At 52.7% G+C, this 21,638-nt stretch overlaps 1 protein-coding gene across 2 annotated transcripts in view; it reads left to right on the forward strand.

Moving 5' to 3' along the window:
- The first annotated feature begins 19,608 nt into the window (after positions 1–19,608).
- ADIPOR1 (adiponectin receptor 1) overlaps positions 19,609–21,638 on the forward strand; it is a 32,882-nt gene continuing 30,852 nt past the window's right edge. Inside the window, exon 1 of one of the 2 annotated variants that reach the window (XM_077839217.1) lies at positions 19,609–19,738. The gene's annotated coding sequence lies outside the window, so the exon portion shown is untranslated. The remainder of the gene's footprint in view (positions 19,739–21,638) is intronic. The other variant, XM_077839218.1, reaches the window with a different exon arrangement.

Here is a 21,638-nt window from a genome sequence, read left to right on the forward strand (position 1 = left end):
CTGATGAGGTTCAACAAGGACAAGTGCAGAGTCCTGCACTTAGGATGGAAGAATCCCATGCACCGCTACAGACTAGGGACCGAATGGCTCGGCAGCAGTTCTGTAGAAAAGGACCTAGGGGTTACAGTGGAGGAGAAGCTGGATATGAGTCAACAGTGTGCCCTTGTTGCCAAGAAGGCCAATGGCATTTTGGGATATATAAGTAGGGGCATTGCCAGCAGATCGAGGGACATGATCATTCCCCTCTATTCAACACTGGTGTTGGAGACCCCAGGGCATGGCCACTAGCTAAGTCGAGGGGATGGAAGGCCAGAAGGGTTGAGGAAGTCTGCCTGCTGAAGGCCTAAGGGCTTCTTCTCAACCCCCCTTAATAGAATTCAGGCCTGGCTGGTTTAAGTAAGCTCTTTTGCTCTTAAAACAATGTTGCAGCCGCAGATAAGGCCTTATAGTGTAAGGTTTGCTGACACCAAGTTAAAGATAATAGGAGAGAGAGCTACAAGGCCAGACAGAATGTGCTGGTTGTTTAAGTTGCTAGGAATGCTTGTTAGAGGTTGCAGGAAATAAATATTGTTGTAATCCATATAAGGAAGGCAGAGTATTTGTGCAAAGTTTTAATTGGCTGATGTGTAGTGCAGTAGCATTAAGGAATATAAAAGTGTGTGTAATGACCTGCTCTGGTGTGCAGGATTTGAGATTCTATTCTCCCTGTACCTTGTTTGCAGCTGCAAATAAACTTTTCTGCTTCTCCACCCCGTTGTGATTATTGAGTGAAGCACACCAGGTAACAAACTCCTGCTGTTGTTTTGCCTCTCGGCACTGGGTGCTACCAACGTTGGTGAGGCCTCATCTGGAGTATTGTGTCCAGTTTTGGGCCCCACACTACAAGAAGGATGTTGAAAAATTGGAGAGAGTCCAGTGAAGGGCAACAAAAATGATTAGGGGACTGGAACACATGAGGAGAGGCGGAGGGAACTGGGATTGTTTACAGAAGAGAAGAGAGAGGGGGGATTTGATAGCTGCTTCTAACTACCTGAAAGGTTCATCCGAAGAGGATGGATCCAGACTATTCTCAGTGGTAGAAGAGGACAGGACAAGGAGTAACGGTCTCAAGTTGCAGTGGGGGAGATTTAGGTTGGATATTAGGAAAAACTTTTTCACTAGGAGGGTGGTGAAACACTGGAATGCGTTACCTAGGGAGGTGGTGGAATCCCCTTCCTTAGAAGTTTTTAAGGTCAGGCTTGACAAAGGCCTGGCTGGGATGATTTAGTTGGGGATTGGTCCTGCTCTGGGCAGGGGGTCGGACTAGATGACCTCCAGAGGTCCCTTCCAACTCTGATATTCTATGATTCTATGACCGTAGCCTGGCCAGTCATGAAACTGGTTTTCAAAGCTTCTCTGATGCGTACCGCACCCTCCTGTGCTCTTCTAACCACTCTGGTGTCTGGCTGCGCGTAACCAGCGGCCAGGTGATTTGCCTCAACCTCCCACCCCGCCATAAACGTCTCCCCCTTACACTCACAGTGGAGCACACAGCAAGCAGTAATAACAGTGGGAATGCTGGTTTCTCTGAGGTCTAACCGAGTCAGAAAACTGCGCCAGCGCGCTTTTAAATGTCCAAATGCACATTCTACCACCATCTGCACTTGCTCAGCCTGTAGTTGAACAGCTCCTGGCTACTGTCCATGCTGCCTGTGTACGGCTTCATGAGCCATGGCATTAAGGGGTAGGCTGGGTCCCCAAGGACACATATAGGCATTTCAACATCCCCAACAGTTATTTTCTGGTCTGGGAATAAAGTCCCTTCCTGCAGCTTTTGAAACAGACCACCCTGGGCTCCCTGCCAGAACCTGCACCCAGCTCACCAGCAGCAGCAGGGCCATGCCCTCCTGGAGGGCCCCAAAGCAGCCCACGAAGCCCAGCAGCAAGAGGGCCACACCCATAGCGAGGATGAGGGAGGCCCCAGCACTCAGCAGGGGCTTGGAGGTGACGATGCTCTGGAATCTACTGGGGTCTGCAGCCAACCAGATCCCCAAGCCCAGGAGGCAGATGGCCCCCACCTGCAAAACACATGGGGGTGAATGGCTGCCATGTCCTCCAGCTGCAGCGCCCAGGGCGGGGCTGTGTGAGCCCAGGTGATGTAATTTCCCCTTCACTCCCTGGCCGGGACTGAGAACTGTGCTCATCCCTGGCATGGGGGTGGGAGGAGTCACGGGTCCAACGTGGGGTGGGGGCATCCATAGGCGCCAACTTCTTATGGCACCAGTGGGTGCTCGCGCCCCCTCTGCCCCCATTCCAACCCCTTCTCCCAAGTCCCCGCCCCCTCCCTGCCCCATTGGACCCCTCCCCAAAACCCTGCCACGGCCCAGCCTCCTCCCCCCTCCCTCCCAGGGCTTGCCACGCGAATCAGCTGTTTCACGGCGGCAGGCCCTGGGAGCTAGGGGGAAAAAGCAGGCACGTGGCGCACTCAGAGGAGGAGGCGGAGCGGAGGCGGAGGAGAGCTGAGATAGGGGGACGGGGCGGGAAGCTGCACCAATTTTTCTCCGTGGGTGCTCCAGCCCCGGAGCACTCATGGAGTCAGCGCCCATGGGGGCATCCCAGAAACAGCTGTCTTCATGCCAGGGGCACTTCACCCCCACCCCCCCCAGGCTCTGCATGCGGGAGGGACCTGGAGGGAGGAGCTGGAACTGACCCCAGCCATGGCAGGGCCACTGCCCCATAGCTGGGCATACAGCAGGGCCACCACCCTTGCAGGAGTTTGGGGTCATTAGACCCTGTAACCAGGGGCCCCCAGCCCAGCCACTCCAGATCCCCCCTCCCCAGCTGCCTGGCCCTACCAGAAGTGCCCTGAGGAGGGCTGGGCTGGGGCTGAACCTCCCCCCAGTCCCTGCTGGGCCGGAGCCCCTGGGCCTACCCTCTACCCCAGACAGGGTGGAGCTGAGGCAATGCTCTCACGCCGGCGCTGGAGCGAGTTTCCCCCGGCCTGCGCTCAGAGGGCCAAGGCAGAGGTGCCGGGACCTGCCCTGCCACAGGCTCCCCCCGCCCTGCCCGGCGCCTGGGGGTCGTGCTGTGCAGGGACAGCAGCGCCACAAGCTGGCAGCTGCCCTCAGCCTGAGCCTGCCCTGGGGCAGGGCCTAGCACAGCTGCAGGAAGAGCACACTTCCCCCGAGGACAGAAGGGCATCCTGGGCCCAGACATGGCACCGTGTAGTGCCCCTGCTGTCACAGGCCAGAGAAGAGGGACTGCCGAGCAAGCTGAGCCCTGTGGGGAGGGAACACCACCCCCTGGGTGGGCTGATGGGCTCTGGAGAGGCATCCAGGCCCACCTCAGCCAGAAGAGCAGCAACCTCCATGTGGCACATTGAGAGCAGGTCAGTGCTGGGCAGCGGGGTGGTGCGCCTAGGTTCCCAGGAGAGCTCTGAGCCCCCTGCACCCAAGGGGGAAAGTTGCCCCCTCTGGCTTCGTGTCAAGGTTTGGACTCCCACACACGCCCATGGTGTGATGTCTGCCAGTGCTGGGAGGGTCCGATCCCTGCTTATTCCCAGAGCCTGGTACCTCCCAGCAGGGAGACAGAGCCCACAAGTCTTCCACCCACTGCTCCGCCAGTCACTGCCACCTTGGCTTGGAGGCTCCTCCGGCAGGCCCGAGAGCTGCCAACTTCATGAGCAGAGAGGGCAGAAGAGCAGGCAGAGGCAAGGCAGCTCTGGGCTCAGCTGTCCTGGAGGATGGGAGTGCAGGTGCCAGAGCTGACCCCAGGGGACAACTGGTCTGGGGGCTTCTCCAGTGGCAGCGTGAGAGCTGGCCCTGCATGGTTCAGACAGGTCATGCCCATACTGCGGGCACTGGGACCCTTCTCACTCTGGCTCTGGAGCGCAGTGTAAAGGCAGTGAGCAAATGAGCAAGGGCCCCAGCCTGTGCCAGGACCTGTCCGGCCACACACACTTATGAACACCAGCGCACTGAACACGAACATCAGGTACTTCATGCAGCCCGGCATGCCTATCAGGAGGCCAGCCCGAACACAGGGCGCCTGGGCACAGCTGGTGATCGGAGCCGTGCACTGACTGGAGAGCCCTGCAGAGAGAGGTACAGGAAGGGATCAGCTGTGGCCACCACTCCTGTCAAGGCTGATTCCCCACTCTGGCACTTTGAGTGCAGAAGCGGGGGCCCGCAAGGACTCTAAAAATTAATACTGGCCCCTCCAGGCTTGTATTATTTCATAGATATTTAGGTCAGAAGGGACCATTATGATCATCTAGTCTGACCTCCTGCACAACGCAGGCCACAGAATTTCACCCACCACTCCTGCAAAAACCTCTCACCTATGTCTGAGCTATTGAAGTCCTCAACTCATGGTTTAAAGACTTCAAGGAGTAGAGAATCCTCCAGCAAGTGACCCGTGCCCCATTCGACAGAGGAAGGCGAAAAACCTCCAGGGCCTCTTCCAATCTGCCCTGGAGGAAAATTTCTTCCCGACCCCAAATATGGCGATCAGCTAAACCCTGAGCATATGGGCAAGATTCACTAGCCAGATACTACAGAAAATTCTTTCCTGGGTAACTCAGATCGCACCCCATCTAATATCCCATCACAGGCCATTGGGCCTATTTACCATGAATATTTAAAGATCAATTAATTACCAAAATCATGTTATCCCATCATACCATCTCCTCCATAAACTTATCGAGTTTAATCTTAAAGCCAGATAGATCTTTTGCCCCCACTGCTTCCCTTGGAAGGCTATTCCAAAACTTCACTCCTCTGATGGTTAGAAACCTTCGTCTAATTTCAAGTCTAAACTTCCCAATGAACAGTTTATATCCATTTGTTCTTGTGTTCACATTGGTACTGAGCTTAAATAATTCCTCTCCCTCCCTGGTATTTATTCCTCTGATATATTTATAGAGAGCAATCCTATCTCCCCTCAACCTTCTTTTAGTTAGGCTAAACAAGCCAAGCTCCTTGAGTCTCCTTTCATAAGACAGGTTTTCCATTCCTCAGATCATCTTAGTAGCCCTTCTCTGTACCTGTTCCAGTTTGAATTCGTCCTTCTTAAACATGGGAGACCAGAACTGCACACAGTATTCCAAGTGAGGTCTCACCAGTGCCTTGTATAACCGTACTAAAACCTCCTTATCCCTACTGGAAATACCTCGCCTGATGCATCCCAAGACCACATTAGCTTTTTTCATGGCCATATCACATTGGCGGCTCATAGTCATCCTATGATCAACCAATACTCCAAGGTCCTTCTCCTCCTCCGTTACTTCTAATTGATGCGTCCCCAGCTTATAACTAAAATTCTAGTTATTAATCCCTAAATGCAGGACCTTACACTTCTCACTATTAAATTTCATCCTATTACTATTACTCCAGTTTACAAGGTCATCCAGATCCTCCTGTAGGATATCCCTGTCCTTCTCTAAATTGGCAATACCTCCCAGCTTTGTGTCATCTGCAAACTTTATTAACACACTCCCACTTTTTGTGCCGAGGTCAGTAATAAAAAGATTAAATAAGATTGGTCCCAAAACCGATCCTTGAGGAACTCCACTGGTAACCTCCCTCCAGCCTGACAGTTCACCTTTCAGTAGGACCCGTTGTAGTCTCCACTTTAACCAATTCCTTATCTACCTTTCAATTTTCCTATTGATCCCCATCTTATCCAATTTAACTAATAATTCCCCATGTGGCACGGTATCAAACGCCTTACTGAAAACTAGGTAAATTATTCCCAAGGTTACAGCTTTTCTCTGACCTTGGATTGGTAGATGCTGCCACCACCCAAGTGCAGAACCCCTTTGAGAGCCCAGGAAGGCGCACTTGGGAATTCCTTCCTGTGAGGTACCCTCAAGCCCTTTCAACCCCCGATCTGGGGAAGAGCTGAGAAAGAAAAAAAAAGGAAATCAGCTGTTGCCACCCAGATAATTAAACAACATGCACAAACCTCTTAAGACACAAAAATCCAATTCTGTTCTTAAAAAAGTAAATTTTATTAAAAAAAAGAAAATGAAAATACATCCGGGGACTCAGGCTATTGCTAGATTTTAAAAGAGCAACTACAAGGATTATGCACCAAGAATAGCTTTCTTGAGGTCCAGCTTAAAGGTTACAAGCAAAACAAAAGCACCTGGGGTTAGCACAGAGGAATCCACAAGCCATAAAGGCATAAACCTAATTGCGTCTTTCTAGACATTTCCTGATCTACTGACATAGCTGGGGTTTCAAATGAGGAGTTTCTAGGTATGATACTGATGATTTTTTCATACCTGGGCCCAAGCTTCTTACAGCACAGCTCTTCCCTGCTGCCTCGCTCCAGGAGAACAGCCACAGACAGACAAAAGGGAAGTCTTCTCTCAATTTTAAAAAGTTCTAGCCTTCCCATTGGCTCTTTTGGCCAGGTGCCCACTTACTTCCTTTTACCTATACATAGCAGTGAGACTTTTTAACCCTTTATAGGTAGAGCAATTAGAGAACAGCTAGTAAGAGAGATTTTATAGCTACTAGCTGGCTGGCTGTCCATAAAAGGGAGCTACCCCTCCCCTTTCATTATCACGCCCCCCAAATCACAGAGGGTGTTGGCCAGCCTGGTTCAGATCGGGTCCACACCGGCTGGGATTTCTTCCTGGAGGTTTAGGAAAACAGAGTTAATAAGATACATGCACCTCTAATTTTACTACTAATTACCTGAACAACTAAACAGTATTTTCCACATTTTAAGGACTACAATGACTTAGAATACAGGGACATTTTAACCCAGCTGATTCTGGGAAACCTTTCCGGGAGAGTGCATCAGCCACTTTGTTAGAGGCTCCTGAAATGTTGTATCTCAAAATCAAAGTCTTGAAGAGCTAAGTCTTCTCCACCGAAGAAGTTTTTGTTAGTATTTTTGACTGTGCGAAGCCACTTCAGTGCAGCATGGTCAATCTGCAGGTGGAAATGCCGTCCCCAAATATATGGGCAGAGCTTCTCCAGAGCATACACCAGGAATGGCCAACCTGAGCCTGAGAAGGAGCCAGAATTTACGAATGTACATTGCCAAAGAGCCACAGTAGTAAGTCAGCAGCCCCCCATCCGCTTCCACCCCCTGCTCCCAGCGCTTCCCACCCACCAGCAGCCCCGCCAATCAGCGCCTCCCCTTCCCTCCCCATCAGCTGTTCCATGGCATGCAGGAGGCTCGGGGGGGGGGGGAGTGAGGGCACGGCAGGCTCAGGGGAGGTGGCAGGGCCTGGGGCAGAGCCAGGGGTGGAGCAGCGAGCGCCCCCGGCACACTGGAAAGTTGGTGCCTGTCGCTCCAGCCCTCCCGGAGCCCACACCTAGACAGGGAGCCGCATGTTAACTTCTGAAGAGCCGCACGTGGCTCCGGAGCCCCAGGTTGGCCACCCCTGCTCTAATTTCCATCAGACTCTTTCCAAACAGCTCTCAGATTTCTGTTCTTGCAAGTTCTCTGCCGCTTCCATAGATATCCACAAGATGGCACCAGTGTATAACAAGTTTCTTTGCTCCTCTTATGGGAGGCTTTTTATGTTTGAGAGTAACAGCCGTGTTAGTCTGTATTCGCAAAAAGAAAAGGAGTCCTTGTGGCACCTTAGAGACTAACCAATTTATTTGAGCATGAGCTTTCGTGAGCTACAGCTCACTTCATCGGATGCATACCGTGGAAACTGCAGCAGACTTTGTTTTATGATCTCTGTGTGTATATAAAGTCTGCTGCAGTTTCCACGGTATGCATCCGATGAAGTGAGCTGTAGCTCACGAAAGCTCATGCTCAAATAAATTGGTTAGTCTCTAAGGTGCCGCTAGTACTCCTTTTTTATGTTTGCTTCCTTTCCAGAGGGGTATTTCTGCCTTACCCAGACTATTCACAGGAATCCCTTCCCATTTTACATAGTTTTGTTGACTATTTCAAAGCTCTACCCTGCTGAGGGAAATGCAGGAGATCCCATTCTCCCCAGGGCCCAGGGAGGAAGGGGAGAGCAGAGCGATTCATACGCTATAAGGGACCACGCTGACAATCCTGCCTGACCTGCCCCCCCCCCAGTCACAGAACCTCTCCCAAAAGCTGGATGGAAGCACGTCTTTTAGAAACATACCCAAGCTCCTCACAAAGATTCCAAAGGAAGGTGAGTGCACCCCCTCCCAGGAAAGATGTCCAATGTTTATTCACCCTCATTTCAAGGGTGAATTTGTCTAACTTCAGCCTTGTTCTGCATTTGCCAGCAAGGCTGAAAAGCCCCCCACTCTCAGATCTCTTTCCCACAGGCAAGGACCTAGACACAGAGACCACGTCACACCTCAGTCATCTCTTCGACACACTGAACAAGCTGAGCTCACATCGTAAGACCTGTTTTCCAGATCTTGCATCATTTTTGTAGCCCTCCTCTGACGTGTCTCCAGCATTTCCACATCCTTCTTGGAGGGTGGCCCCAGAAGTGGATACAGTGTTCTAGTAACAGGCTTCCCAAAGCCGTGTATCTTCCCATCTTCCACTTGATAGTCCCCATTTTATACAGCCAAGCCACAACATTGCACTGAGAGCTCAGGTTGAGGCAAATATCTCTGATGAGCCCTAAGTCCTTCTCCGAGTCACTGCTTCCCAAGACAGAGGCCCCCCTCCTGTAGGTATAGCATCAATTCTCTGTTCCCCAAGTATTATCTTGCATTTGGCTGTGTGTGATGGGGTGGATCAGCCCTGCACTAGTACAGAGGGGGTTAATCCTTCCCTCCTAGCAGAAGCAGCCTGCGGCATGGTCCACCTGGAAGTCCGGTATAAAAGCCTGCAGAGCTGCTCAGTCAGGGTGGGACTGCCGGAGGGAAAGGAGGCTTGACACTCTCTCCAGCAGAAGAATGGCCTGCACCCCAGGATGCAGAGACCAGTCACACTGCAGAGGGGAAGCAGAGGATGCTGCAGATATGGTTGAATCTGAGGAAGGGGTAGAAAGTGACCCAGGGAGTCCTTAAAGGGGAATGGTGCTAAGACTGTTCAGGCTGACATGTTTCAGGAGGATCCCCGCCGGACCACTGCTGAGAACACATCACCAACAGGGTCCTGGAGAGGCCTGTAACTCCCCTTTCCTCTATGATTGCAGAATCATGTCTTACAGCTGCTTACAGTTTGGCCCTTTAAATCAGGGGTAAATAAATGAACCAGTTTCCTCTGGAAGTGCCCTGAATGCTTATCTGTAGATGAGAAGATCTCCTAATACAGCGGTTCTTAAATTTTGGCAACCTGAGGTCCATTTTGATTTTAAAAATTTTCATGGACCCCCAAGCTGGCTTCTAATTTTCCCTGGGGGTGCTCAACCCCCGCTCAGTCCCAAGCCCCAACCCCACTCCACCCCTTTCCCCAAGGCCCTGCCCCACCTCTTCCCACCCCCTCTCCACTCCTGCCCCTCCTCTTCCCTGCCTCTTTCCACCCCCTCCCCTGAGCGTTCCCTGTCCCCACTCCTCCCCCTCCCTCCCTCCCAGCTGTTCCATGGCATGCAGGAGGCACTGGGAAGGGTGGGGAGGAGTTGGTCAGCGGAGCCAGCAGCCCCGGACATGACATGCAGACCCCGTGGAGTACCCTCCTGGACCCCAGTTTGAGAACCGCGGTCCTAATAGGAAAGAGCTAGGTACTATTATTGGTGCTTATTCTACCTGGAAGCTAGTCTCCCCCAATGCCACAGTTGCTCTTGTATCTTCTCTCTCTGTTATGATTGTTATTACAGAGATTGTTATTACAGAATAGGGCTGTATTTCAAGGAATCCCTGTTGAGGTTACAGGGACAAACCATCCCAATGAGTCGAAAGAATAGTAAATATGGCAGGCGACCAGCTTGCCTTAAACATAAAAAAGAAGCTTACAAGAAGTGGAAGGTTGGACATATGACCAGGGAAGAGTATAAAAATATTGCTCGGGCATGTAGGAATCATATCAGGAGGGCCAAATCGCACCTGGAGCTGCAGCTAGCGAGAGATGTCAAGAGTAACAAGAAGGGTTTCTTCAGGTATGTTGGCAACAAGAAGAAAGCCAAGGAAAGTGTGGGCCCCTTACTGAATGAGGGAGGCAACCTAGTGACAGAGGATGTGGAAAAAGCTAATGTACTCAATGCTTTTTTTGCCTCTGTCTTCACGAACAAGGTCAGCTCCCAGACTGCTGCGCTGGGCATCACAAAATGGGGAAGAGATGGCCAGCCCTCTGTGGAGATAGAGGTGGTTAGGGACTATTTAGAAAAGCTGGACATGCACAAATCCATGGGGCCGGACGAGTTGCATCCGAGAGTGCTGAAGGAATTGGCGGCTGTGATTGCAGAGCCATTGGCCATTATCTTTGAAAACTCGTGGCGAACCGGGGAAGTCCCGGATGACTGGAAAAAGGCTAATGTAGTGCCAATCTTTAAAAAAGGGAAGAAGGAGGATCCTGGGAACTACAGGCCAGTCAGCCTCACCTCAGTCCCTGGAAAAATCATGGAGCAGGTCCTCAAAGAATCAATCCTGATGCACTTGCAGGAGAGGAAAGTGATCAGGAACAGCCAGCATGGATTCACCAAGGGAAGGTCATGCCTGACTAATCTAATCGCCTTTTATGATGAGATTACTGGTTCTGTGGATGAAGGGAAAGCAGTGGATGTATTGTTTCTTGACTTTAGCAAAGCTTTTGACACGGTCTCCCACAGTATTCTTGTCAGCAAGTTAAGGAAGTATGGGCTGGATGAATGCACTATAAGGCGGGTAGAAAGCTGGCTAGATTGTCGGGTTCAACGGGTAGTGATCAATGGCTCCATGTCTAGTTGGCAGCCGGTGTCAAGTGGAGTGCCCCAGGGGTCGGTCCTGGGGCCGGTTTTCTTCAATATCTTCATAAATGATCTGGAGGATGGTGTGGATTGCACTCTCAGCAAATTTGCGGATGATACTAAACTGGGAGGAGTGGTAGATACGCTGGAGGGGAGGGATAGGATACAGAAGGACCTAGACAAATTGGAGAATTGGGCCAAAAGAAATCTGATGAGGTTCAATAAGGGTAAGTGCAGGGTCCTGCACTTAGGATGGAAGAATCCAATGCACCGCTACAGACTAGGGACCGAATGGCTAGGCAGCAGTTCTGCAGAAAAGGACCTAGGGGTGACAGTGGACGAGAAGCTGGATATGAGTCAGCAGTGTGCCCTTGTTGCCAAGAAGGCCAATGGCATTTTGGGACGTATAAGTAGGGGCATAGCGAGCAGATCGAGGGACGTGATCGTTCCCCTCTATTCGACATTGGTGAGGCCTCATCTGGAGTACTGTGTCCAGTTTTGGGCCCCACACTACAAGAAGGATGTGGATAAATTGGAGAGAGTCCAGCGAAGGGCAACAAAAATGATTAGGGGTCTAGAACACATGACTTATGAGGAGAGGCTGAGGGAGCTGGGATTGTTTAGCCTGCAGAAGAGAAGAATGAGGGGGGATTTGATAGCTGCTTTCAACTACCTGAAAGGGGATTCCAAAGAGGATGGCTCTAGACTGTTCTCAGTGGTAGCAGATGACAGAACGAGGAGTAATGGTCTCAAGTTGCAGTGGGGGAGGTTTAGATTGGATATTAGGAAAAACTTTTTCACTAAGAGGGTGGTGAAACACTGGAATGCGTTACCTAGGGAGGTGGTAGAATCTCTTTCCTTAGAGGTTTTTATGGTCAGGCTTGACAAAGCCCTGGCTGGGATGATTTAACTGGGAATTGGTCCTGCTTCGAGCAGGGGGTTGGACTAGATGACCTTCAGGGGTCCCTTCCAACCCTGATACTCTATGATTCTATGATTGCCCAGCTGCTGGAAGCCACATATTTGTGAGATCTCAGCTTTCACTCAAAGAAAAGTTTCTAGATCTCATGATTGCAGAGAAAATCTTGAAAACATTTTTCTTAAATCTCATGATTTTGGGAGCCTAACGCTTTTTGAATGCTGGGGGTTGACAACACTGGCTTAGGGGCCTGATTTTAGGTTTGAAAATGCTGTCTGAAGAGTTTACTGAGGGTTGGATTGTGCCCCGTGTTTGTGGAGTGGGGATTGGAAAAGCCCCTTGAGTTTCTCCTGGGGCTGGAGGGAGGAATGTAGGGAATTCAGAATGCCGGTGCTGCTGACTCTGGCACATAATGTGATGTTGGTCCATGCTGCAGCCACCCTCACACTGACACTAAAAGCTCCAGCCTTCATATTATTTTGTGGAAGCAAAACCAGCCTGAGACACTCCCCCAGACAGTTTCCTATAGCCGAATAGAATATGCACTAAACTGCCAGCCCAGAGACCGAATCCCAGCTTTTGAATAGGTTTCTGCTAAGGGCATTGCTAATGAGCTACAGAGCCCGTCACCTGTAGATCACCAGTTTGGAACCTGCCCACTTCAGCAGGTATTAAAAATTGTTCCCATCTATCAAATATGTGGTGGCACCTGCATAAAATGAGTTGGCTATCTAGCTCCCACATCAGAAACTCCCCACTGTACGTTACACTAAAGCGTGAGTTCAGGTCAGGAGCTCTCGTTACCTGCCTCAACACGCACTTCACAAGTGTTTGTACAGAGTCAAGCACTTTTAAGCCCTGTTCTCAGCTGGGTCTCCCTGCAGACGCTGTTGCAGCAGGGGCCAAAATCACCTTGTTAAAAATGTGCAAGAGCTGGTAAAAGACTAATCGTCACACACACGTTGGGGGGAAGTTCCAAAATCAGACCACCAGCCAAAAACCATGATTCTGCGCTCCTGGCCTTGGCAATACTGGAATTCAGTAGAAGACCCTACACTCTGGAAGATGCTTCCCCCATTTCTCTGAGGCTACTGACCTTCAAGATAACATACGGTCCATCATGTCTGAGGCTTTTGCCTATGGTTGGGTTGAGGCCAGAGTTCACTGAAGCTAAGACTATCAGTTCCTGTTATGGGCTGGCTTTATGTTTCTGCCTGCGAGGGTTGCTCCAGCGCTGCCAGCTCATGTGATACTATCATGAGTGTTGTGAGATTTGGTGTTTTTCTCAAAGCTGCAGCTCTTTCACTCAGGTGAGAATTCCAGCTTCCACTAAAAAAAGAAAGTAAGTTTTGAGCCTTCCTGGTTGTGGAGTAAAGCTGGAAAACATGAATCCTAAAGGCTCAAAAAGCAGAGAGCAAACAGACCACAGTGTTGACTTTTTTAAAAATCAGATGATTTTTGGGGTGTGACTGCTGCTTTTGAATGCTGGAGTGCTGAATGGCAAGACTGTGCACAGTTTATAAATGACAAGAGAAAGGACCAGAACCTGGTAGGTGACTCCTAGGGCAGGGGACTTTTAGAGTCATTGTCATACAGTTTAAGGCCAGAAGTTACCCTTAGATCACCTAGTCTGACCTCCTGTATATCACAGGTCACCAACATCACCCAGCACTCACACACCAAACAAAATGAGACCAAAGTATTACAGCCCACCGGAGCAGGGGCAGTGAGTTCTATGGGCCCGTGCTGCCCAGGCTCCAGCAATATTCAGGGCCCGGGGGCCCGGCTCCATCAATGTTTGGGGCCAGGTCTCACCCCCGGCCCCAGCTGCTGCCCCCACGCATCTCCAAGTGTCCCCTGGCCCCCACTTGCTGCCCTCGGGCCCCCTGCCCAGAGCATTCCTGCCTCTCCCCTGCAGCTCCACGCTGACTCGCGCATCAACTGCCACAACCAGGTCCTAGTGCCCCTCCCCTCACTAATGGCTGGGCAGGCTGCCCTTACCCTGCCTTTCCACCTCGGACCCTTCCCTTTCCCGGCAGGATCCTCCACCAGCACAGGGGCCCCCCCACCCGCAGTCACCGCTCCTGCCCCACAGTGGGCAAGGGGCAGCCCTATCCCTCACCCCCATTGAGGCTCTAGTGAGGGGCAGCAGCAGGGGAGGAGAGGCATATGTGATGGCAGCCTCCCTGGCACCCACCACAGGGGAGGCAAGGGGGCTTCCTGGACTTGAGAGGGGCCCTAGGAGCAAGTGTAGTGACAGTCGTGTGAGCTGAGTGTGCTACCGGGGGGGGGGAGAGAGGGAGGCCCCTCCCCCAGAGCTCACTGCTGCCAGCGGGGAGAGGGCTGGGGGGAGTCCTCCTCTCTGTCCCCACTCCAGGGGCAGCCTGCCTACACCTCAAACTCCCCAGCCCCACCCCACAGCCTGCACCCCCAGCCAGAGCCCTCACCCCAACCCTCTGCCCTAGTCCTGAGCCTCTCCCACACCCCAAACCCCTCATCCCTGGCCCCAGCCATAGCCCTCATCCCCCCACACCCTAAGCCTCTGCCCCAGCCCTGAACCCCTCATCCCCAGCCACACCCCAAACCCCTCATCCCTGCACCCCCTCCCTCCGCACTCACTCCGACCCCCAACTCCCTCCCAGAGCTTGCATCCCCTCCCTCCACACACCCCCATCTCCAAACTCCCTCCCAGAGCCTGCACCCCTCACCCCCTCCTACATCCCCAGCCCAGAGCCTGCACCGCAGACCCCCTCCCCTACCCTAACTCCCTCCCAGAGCCCAACCTCTATCCCGTTTTGCACCCAAACTCCCTCCCAGAGCCTGTACCCCAATCCCCTGCCCCAGCCCAGGGCCTGCACCCAAACTCCCGCCCAGAGCCTTAGGTGGCGGGGCGGGGGGGAGACAAGTTCTGGGCACCAGCAAAATTTCTACAAACCTGCCACTCCTGCACAGGAGACTAGATCATTACATGCCACAGGCAGAGAATAGGAGGCACTGGGGTGCACCAGTGCTCGAGGCCCCTGCAATGGCAGAGAAATGATTAAATGGGATATACCCAGATAATCCTGGCAAGTGACCTACATCCACACACTGCAGGGGAAGATGAAACCCCACCCACGGTCACTGCCAATCTGACCTGGGGGAAATTCCTTCCTAACCCCACGTATGGTGATCAATTAGACTCTGAGCATGTGTAGAAAGAATAGTAAATATGGCAGGCGACCAGCTTGGCTTAACAGTGAAATCCTTACTGATCTTAAACACAAAAAAGAAGCTTGGAAGATTGGACAAATGACCAGGGGTGAGTATAAAAATATTGCTCGGGCATGCAGGAGTGAAATCAGGAAGGCCAAATCACGCTTGGAGTTGCAGCTAGCAAGAGATGCTAAGAGTAACAAGAGTTTCTTCAGGTATGTTAGCAACAAGAAGAAAGTCAAGGAAAGTGTGGGCCCCTGACTGAATGAGGGAGGCAACCTAGTGACAGAGGATGTGGAAAAAGCTAATGTACTCAATGCTTTTTTTGCCTCTGTCTTCACTAACAAGGTCAGCTCCCAGACAACTGCACTGGGCAGCAGAGCATGGGGAGGAGGTGACCAGCCCTCTGTGGAGAAAGAAGTGGTTCGGGACTATTTAGAAAAGCTGGATGAGCACAAGCCCATGGGGCCGGATGCGTTGCATCCGAGAGTGTTAAAGGAGTTGGTGGATGTGATTGCAGAGCCATTGGCCATTATCTTTGAAAACTCATGGTGATCGGGGGAGGTCCCGGGCAACTGGAAAAAGGCTAATGTAGTGTCCATCTTTAAAAAAGGGAAGAAGGAGGATCCTGGGAACTACAGGCCAGACAGCCTCACCTCAGTCCCTGGAAAAATCATGGAGCAGGTCCTCAAGGAATCAATTCTGAAGCACTTAGACGAGAGGAAAGTGATCAGGAAGAGTCAGCATGGATTCACCAAGGGCAAGTAATGCCTGACTAATCTAATTGCCCTCTATGACGAGATAACTGGTTCTGTGGATGAAGGGAAAGCAGTGGACGTGTTGTTCCTTGACTTTAGCAAAGCTTTTGACACCGTCTCCCACAGTATTCTTGCCAGCAAGTTAAAGAAGTATGGGCTGGATGAATGGACTATAAGGTGGATAGAAATCTGGCTAGATTGTCAGGCTCAACGGGTAGTGATCAATGGCTCCATGTCCAGTTGGCAGCCGGTATCAAGTGGACTGCCCCAAGGGTCAGTCCCGGGGCTGGTTTTGTTCAATATCTTCATTAATGATCTGGAGGATGGTGTGGATTGCACCCTCAGCAAGTTTGCAGATGACACTAAACTGGGAGGAGAGGTTGATACGCTGGAGGGTAGGGATAGGATACAGAGGGACCTAGAGAAATTGGAGGATTGGGCCAAAAGAAATCTGATGAGGTTCAAGAAGGACAAGTGCAGAGACCTGCACTTAGGACGGAAGAATCCAATGCACAGCTACAGACTAGGGACCAAATGGCTCGGCAGCAGTTCTGGAGAAAAGGACCTAGTGGTTACAGTGGACGAGAAGCTGGATGTGAGTCAACAGTGTGCCCTTGTTGCCAAGAAGGCCAATGGCATTTTGGGATGTATAAGTAGGGGCACTGCCAGCAGATCGAGGGACGTGATCGTTCCCCTCTATTCAACACTGGTGAGGCCTCATCTGGAGTATTGTGTCCAGTTTTAGGCCCCACACTACAAGAAGAATGTGGAAAAATTGGAAAGCGTTCAGCAGAGGGCAACAAAAATGATTAGGGGACTGGAACACATGAGGTACGAGGAGAGGCTGAGGGAACTGGGGATGTTTAGTCTACAGAAGAGAAGAATGAGGGGGGATTTGATAGCTGCTTTCAACTACCTGAAAGGGGGTTCCAAAGAGGATGGAGCTCGGCTGTTCTCAGTGGTAGCAGATGAGAAAACAAGGAGTAATGGTCTCAAGTTGCAGTGGGGGAGATTTAGGTTGGGTATTAGGAAAAACTTTTTCACTAGGAGGGTGGTGAAGCACTGGAATGCGTTACCTAGGGAGGTGGTGGAATCTCCTTCCTCAGAAGTTTTTACGGTCAGGTTGACAAAGCCCTGGCTGGGATGATTTAGTGGGGGATTGGTCCTGCTTTGAGTAGGGGGTTGGACTAGATGACCTCCTGAGGTCCCTTCCAACCCTGATATTCTATGATTCTATGATATGAGCAAGAACCAGCCAGCCAAGCACCTGAGAGAGAGACTGCTTGGTGCTATCTCAGAGCCCTGACACACCCCACCCAGTGTCCCATGTCCAGCCACAGTCATCCCTGAAGCTTCAGGGAAAGGAGATTAAAAAAAACCTCCCAGAAAACACTGGGGGCAGGGAATCCTTTCCTGACCGCTGCTGAAACCCTGACATGTGAGCATTAGGAACACCAAACAAACTGGAAAAGAGCCCCAGGGCTGCTGAGCCCTGCCCCCATCACCACAAGCAACCCTGTCATACAATTGCACTCACAAATTTGTCCAGCATTGTCTTAAAACTAATTAAATTGTTTGCCACCTGCAGTGAGGGGTGTGGTCTCCTTCCAATATTGACAGGGAGGAATCCCTGCCCACGCCCTGGTGAGCAGAGCCAGAAGGCCTCAAAAGCATGGGGGCAGGACAAGAAGTACAAAAGGCGAGCCCTGTGCAGCTCAGTTAGGGTGGAGATGCTAAGGGAGACAGACACTCTCCACCTGCTGCTGGAATGGCCTGAAGAGGACCTCGGCTGCGCCAAAGACTTGCAGGCCTACCAGACACCCCACGTGCAGAGAAGCTGCTGGGACTGCCACTGGCAGTATATCCCAAGGAGATGGAGGACAATCCCAGGATCCAGGAACACCCTGAGGGGAGGAAGGAGTCCGGGACAGCTGACTACTCTGGCTGCATTGCTGCCTACATTCAGGTCAGCATGTTGCAGCTGGATCTCCACTGACGCAATGGTGGAACACTTCACCACTGTTAGGGCCCTGGAGTGGGACCCAGTGGAGTGGGGGGGCCTGGGCCCCCCTCCTCCCTGACACCAACCCCACCCCTGGGTGGCAGCCTCCCGACCACAAGCCAAAAGGTCTGAATTTGTCTGCTGTCTGCCAACGCTAGGATGAAGGGCTGCTTAGCTACTCTGCTCTGCCTGAAGGCCAGAGCCACATAGACTGTTTGGTGGCCCACCCTGCTTGAGGGCCTGGGCTCCTAGACTGCCTGTTTGCTTTGCCCTGCCTGTGGGCCAGAACCCCTTAGTTTGTTTGGTACTCTGCTGTGCTTGAGGACTTGGCTCCTAGACTGATTGCTACCAGAGCCCTAATGTACGGATACAAAATGGAGGATAAGCACCCAGCTTGGCGGCAGCACTGCTGAGAAGGATTTGTGTGCTGCGGTGGATCACAGCCTCCGCATGAGTCAGCAATACGATGCTGTTGCAAAAAAAAAAAACAACAAATGCAATTTTAGGTTGCATTAACAGAAGCATAGCATGCAAGTCATGGGAGGAGACAGTGCCACTCTACTCAGCGCTGGTTTGGCCTCAGCTGGAGTATGGTGTCCAGCTTTGGTCACTGATGTCTAGAAAGGATGTAGAGAAACTGAAAAGGATCCAGAGGCGAGTGTGACGAAGTGGGACTGTTCTTAATGTTTCCTCTGACTACTGTAGGGGTGCCTCAGTTTCCCCTATGCATGATAATGGTCTTCAGATACTTGATGCAGATACAGTGCAAATATGTGATGGTCACATAAACACCACCCTATACCGCAAACCTACTGACCGCTATGCCTACTACATGTCCCCATATCTACTCTAGTGACACCATCAGAGGACCCAACCACACCATCAGGCTCATCCACCTGCACATCTACTAATGTGACAGACGCCATCATGTGCCAGCAATGCCCCTCTGCCATGTACACTGGCCAAACCGGACAGTCCCTACGTAAACGAATAAACGGACAGAAATGGGACATCGGGAATGGTAACATACAAAAGCAATCGGAGAAGACGTCAATCTCCCTGGACGCTCTATAACCGGTTTGAAAGTAGCTGTACGCCACCAAAAAAAAGTCAGAAACAGACTTCAAAGAAAACCCCAGAACTAAAATTCGTTTGCAAATCTCGCTCCAGGAAGCTGGGCTGGAACGGGGACGGGGCGCGGCCGGCCCACCGCAGACGCGGCTTTGCCTCGGCCGGACGGGCCCCTCCGGCCCTGCTGTGGGGCGCGGCCCACGCGCCCCGAGCCAGCGGCCGGGCCAGCTCTGCCCCCCCGGGGGGCTCCCCCTGCACGCGGCCCCCCGCGCCCGCCTCGGTAGCTGGCGCCCCGCCGCGGCCCACGCGAGCCAGCGCCCACCACCGCGTCGCCTTTCAGGGGCCACCGACGCCCGGCGGCTTCTGCGGCGGCCGCACGCGGCTCCCGGGGCCCGCCCGAGACCAGGCGGAGGGCAGCGGCTGGCGCCGGGCGCAGAGGCCGCGCCGCAGCGTAGAGACCCCTCAGGGAGCGGGGGAGGCCGGGGCGCCCCTTCGCGGGAGGGCTACGCGAGGGCCGGGGCAGCCGCCCGGGGGCCGGAGGCCACAAGTCCCGCGCGGCGCGGCCCGGCCCAGGGGGGGAGGGGGCGGGGCGGAGAAGCGCCTCCGGCCCCGGCCCCAGGAGAGGCGAAGGCAGCAGCCCGCGCCGGGAGCCGGGCTGAGGGAATCTGCCCCGAGCGGCGCGAGAGGAGGGGCGGGGCCAGAGAGCAGCTCCCCGCACGGCGCAGGCGCCCGTCCGAGGGCCGTTCCGGCGGGCAGGCTGCAGAAACAGCCCACGTGACTCACGCATCCAATCACACTAACCGAGGGGAGACCTGCGACCAATCAGGAGGAAGCTTCTGCCTTGGCCACTGCAGCCTGACGCCCACTCCCAGCGGAAGTGCTGGATGCCCTGAGTCACGTGGCGCGTCGGGTGAGCCGTGCTTCCTGCGGCGGAAGTGGCGTTACGCCGAGGGCTCCTTCCGGTGTTGCCGCCGCCGCTGCCGCCGCCGGACCGGCCGCTGCCGCCCGGGATGTAGGGGCCGGTGAGTGCGGGCGCGGGGGGGAGGGGCGCGGACCGGGCCGACGCGTCCCGCCGCTCCGCGGTGCTGCGGTGACCTGCCCGCGCCGGGGTGACCCCTCGCCCCGCTTGCCCGAGCAGGCCCCGGCGAGCGGGCGGCTGGGGGCCCGGGGAAGCGGCACCTGGAGCCGGGGCCGCGCTTATCGCGGCGGCCGCGGAAACGGGCCCGAGCGCGGAAGCAGGAGAGTCCAAGGAGGCGCCGGTGGGGGAGACCCGCTTGCGAGCCGCACGGGGCCCCTCGGCCCGGCCAGGTCAGCGGTGCTCCGGCTTCGGGGCTCGGCCCCCCGCTGCTCCGCCTGCCCTGCCCCGCGGGGACCCGCAGGGGCTGCTTCCGGTGTCAGGGACCGGGCTTGCGAACAGTTCGCCCAAAGGCTGTCTAAAAGCTTCCTAAATTCGAGCCGCGTTTTTTTATTTCAGTTACTGAAAGGCATCCACGGCAGAGACAGGGTGGGGGAAGCACCATCTTCTATTGGGCCGACTTCTGCTGGTTGAGAGACCGGCTGTCAAGCCACAGAGACCTATAGAACTTGTCTCGCGCACGAACAGAAGTTGGCCCAATGGAAGATTTTACCTCAGTCACCTTGTCTCTCCAGTGTCCTGGGACTGACACAGCTACAGTTACGCTGCGTGAAAGGCATCTGTGTCCTGCAATGAAATGACAAAGAGAACACACTGAGAAATGCAAAGCCAGTGCCCCTAAAGATGTGAGGCATCCCTCATCCAAATGGAGCCAATTTCCAGCAACCCAAAGAATGGGGATGGCCCCATGTCAGACACTGAAAATAAAGGGAATGGCTTAAAAAGCATAAGAATGGCCATACTGGGTCAGACCAATGATCCAGACCAGTTACTGATCAATGAAAGGACCTTCCCTCTTATCCCAGGGCAGCTGACTTTGCTTAAGAGCCTGTGGTGAGGAACCTTGTCAAAGGTTTTCTGAAAGCCCAAGTGCACGACGTCCATCTCATATTGGCTGGACGCATGTCACCTCAGGTCAGGATGCAGAGGAAGTTTCTTGACACCTTAAATGACTGCTCCTTGGAGCAGCTAGTCCTGGAACCCATAAGAAGAGAAGCAATTCTTGGTTTAGTCCTAACTGGAGGATAGGATCTGGTCCAAGAGATGAATAGAGCTGGACCGCTTTATAACAGTGACCATAATATAATTAAATTCCACATCCCTGTGGTATGGAAAACACCACAGAAACCCAACACTGTAGCATTTAATTTCAAAAAGGAGGACTACACAAAAATGAGGAAGTTAGTTAAACAGAAATTAAAAGGTACAGTAGAATCATAGAATATCAGGCTTGGAAGGGACCTCAGGAGGTCATCTAGTCCAACCCCCTGCTCAAAGCAGGACCAATCCCCAATTTTTGCCCCAGATCCCTAAATAGGATTGAACTCACAACCCTGGTTTTAGCAGGCCAGTGCCCAAACCACTGAGCTATCCCTCTCCCCAACAGTGAAATCCCTACAAGCTGCATGGAAGCTTTTTAAAGACACCATAATAGAGGCTCAGCTTAAATGTATATCCCAAATTAAAAAACATAGAGAACCAAAAAAGTGCCACTGTGGCTAAACAACAAAGAAAAAGAAGCAGTGAGAGGCAAAAAGGCATCCTTTTAAAAAGTGAAAGTTAAATCCTAGTGAGGAAAATATAAAGGAGCATAAACTCTGGTAAATGAAGTATGAAAATATAATTAGAAAGGCCAAAAAAGAATTTGAAGAACAGCTGGCCAAGGACTCAAAAAGTAGTAGCAATTTTTTTTTAAAGTACATCAGAAACAGGAAGCCTGCTAAACAACCAGTGGGGCTACTGGAAGATAAAGGAGCACTCAAGGATAAGAAGGCCATTGCAGAGAA

This window comes from Eretmochelys imbricata, chromosome 21 (genome assembly GCF_965152235.1).
Source record: "Eretmochelys imbricata isolate rEreImb1 chromosome 21, rEreImb1.hap1, whole genome shotgun sequence".
Lineage (NCBI taxonomy): Eukaryota > Metazoa > Chordata > Testudines > Cheloniidae > Eretmochelys > Eretmochelys imbricata.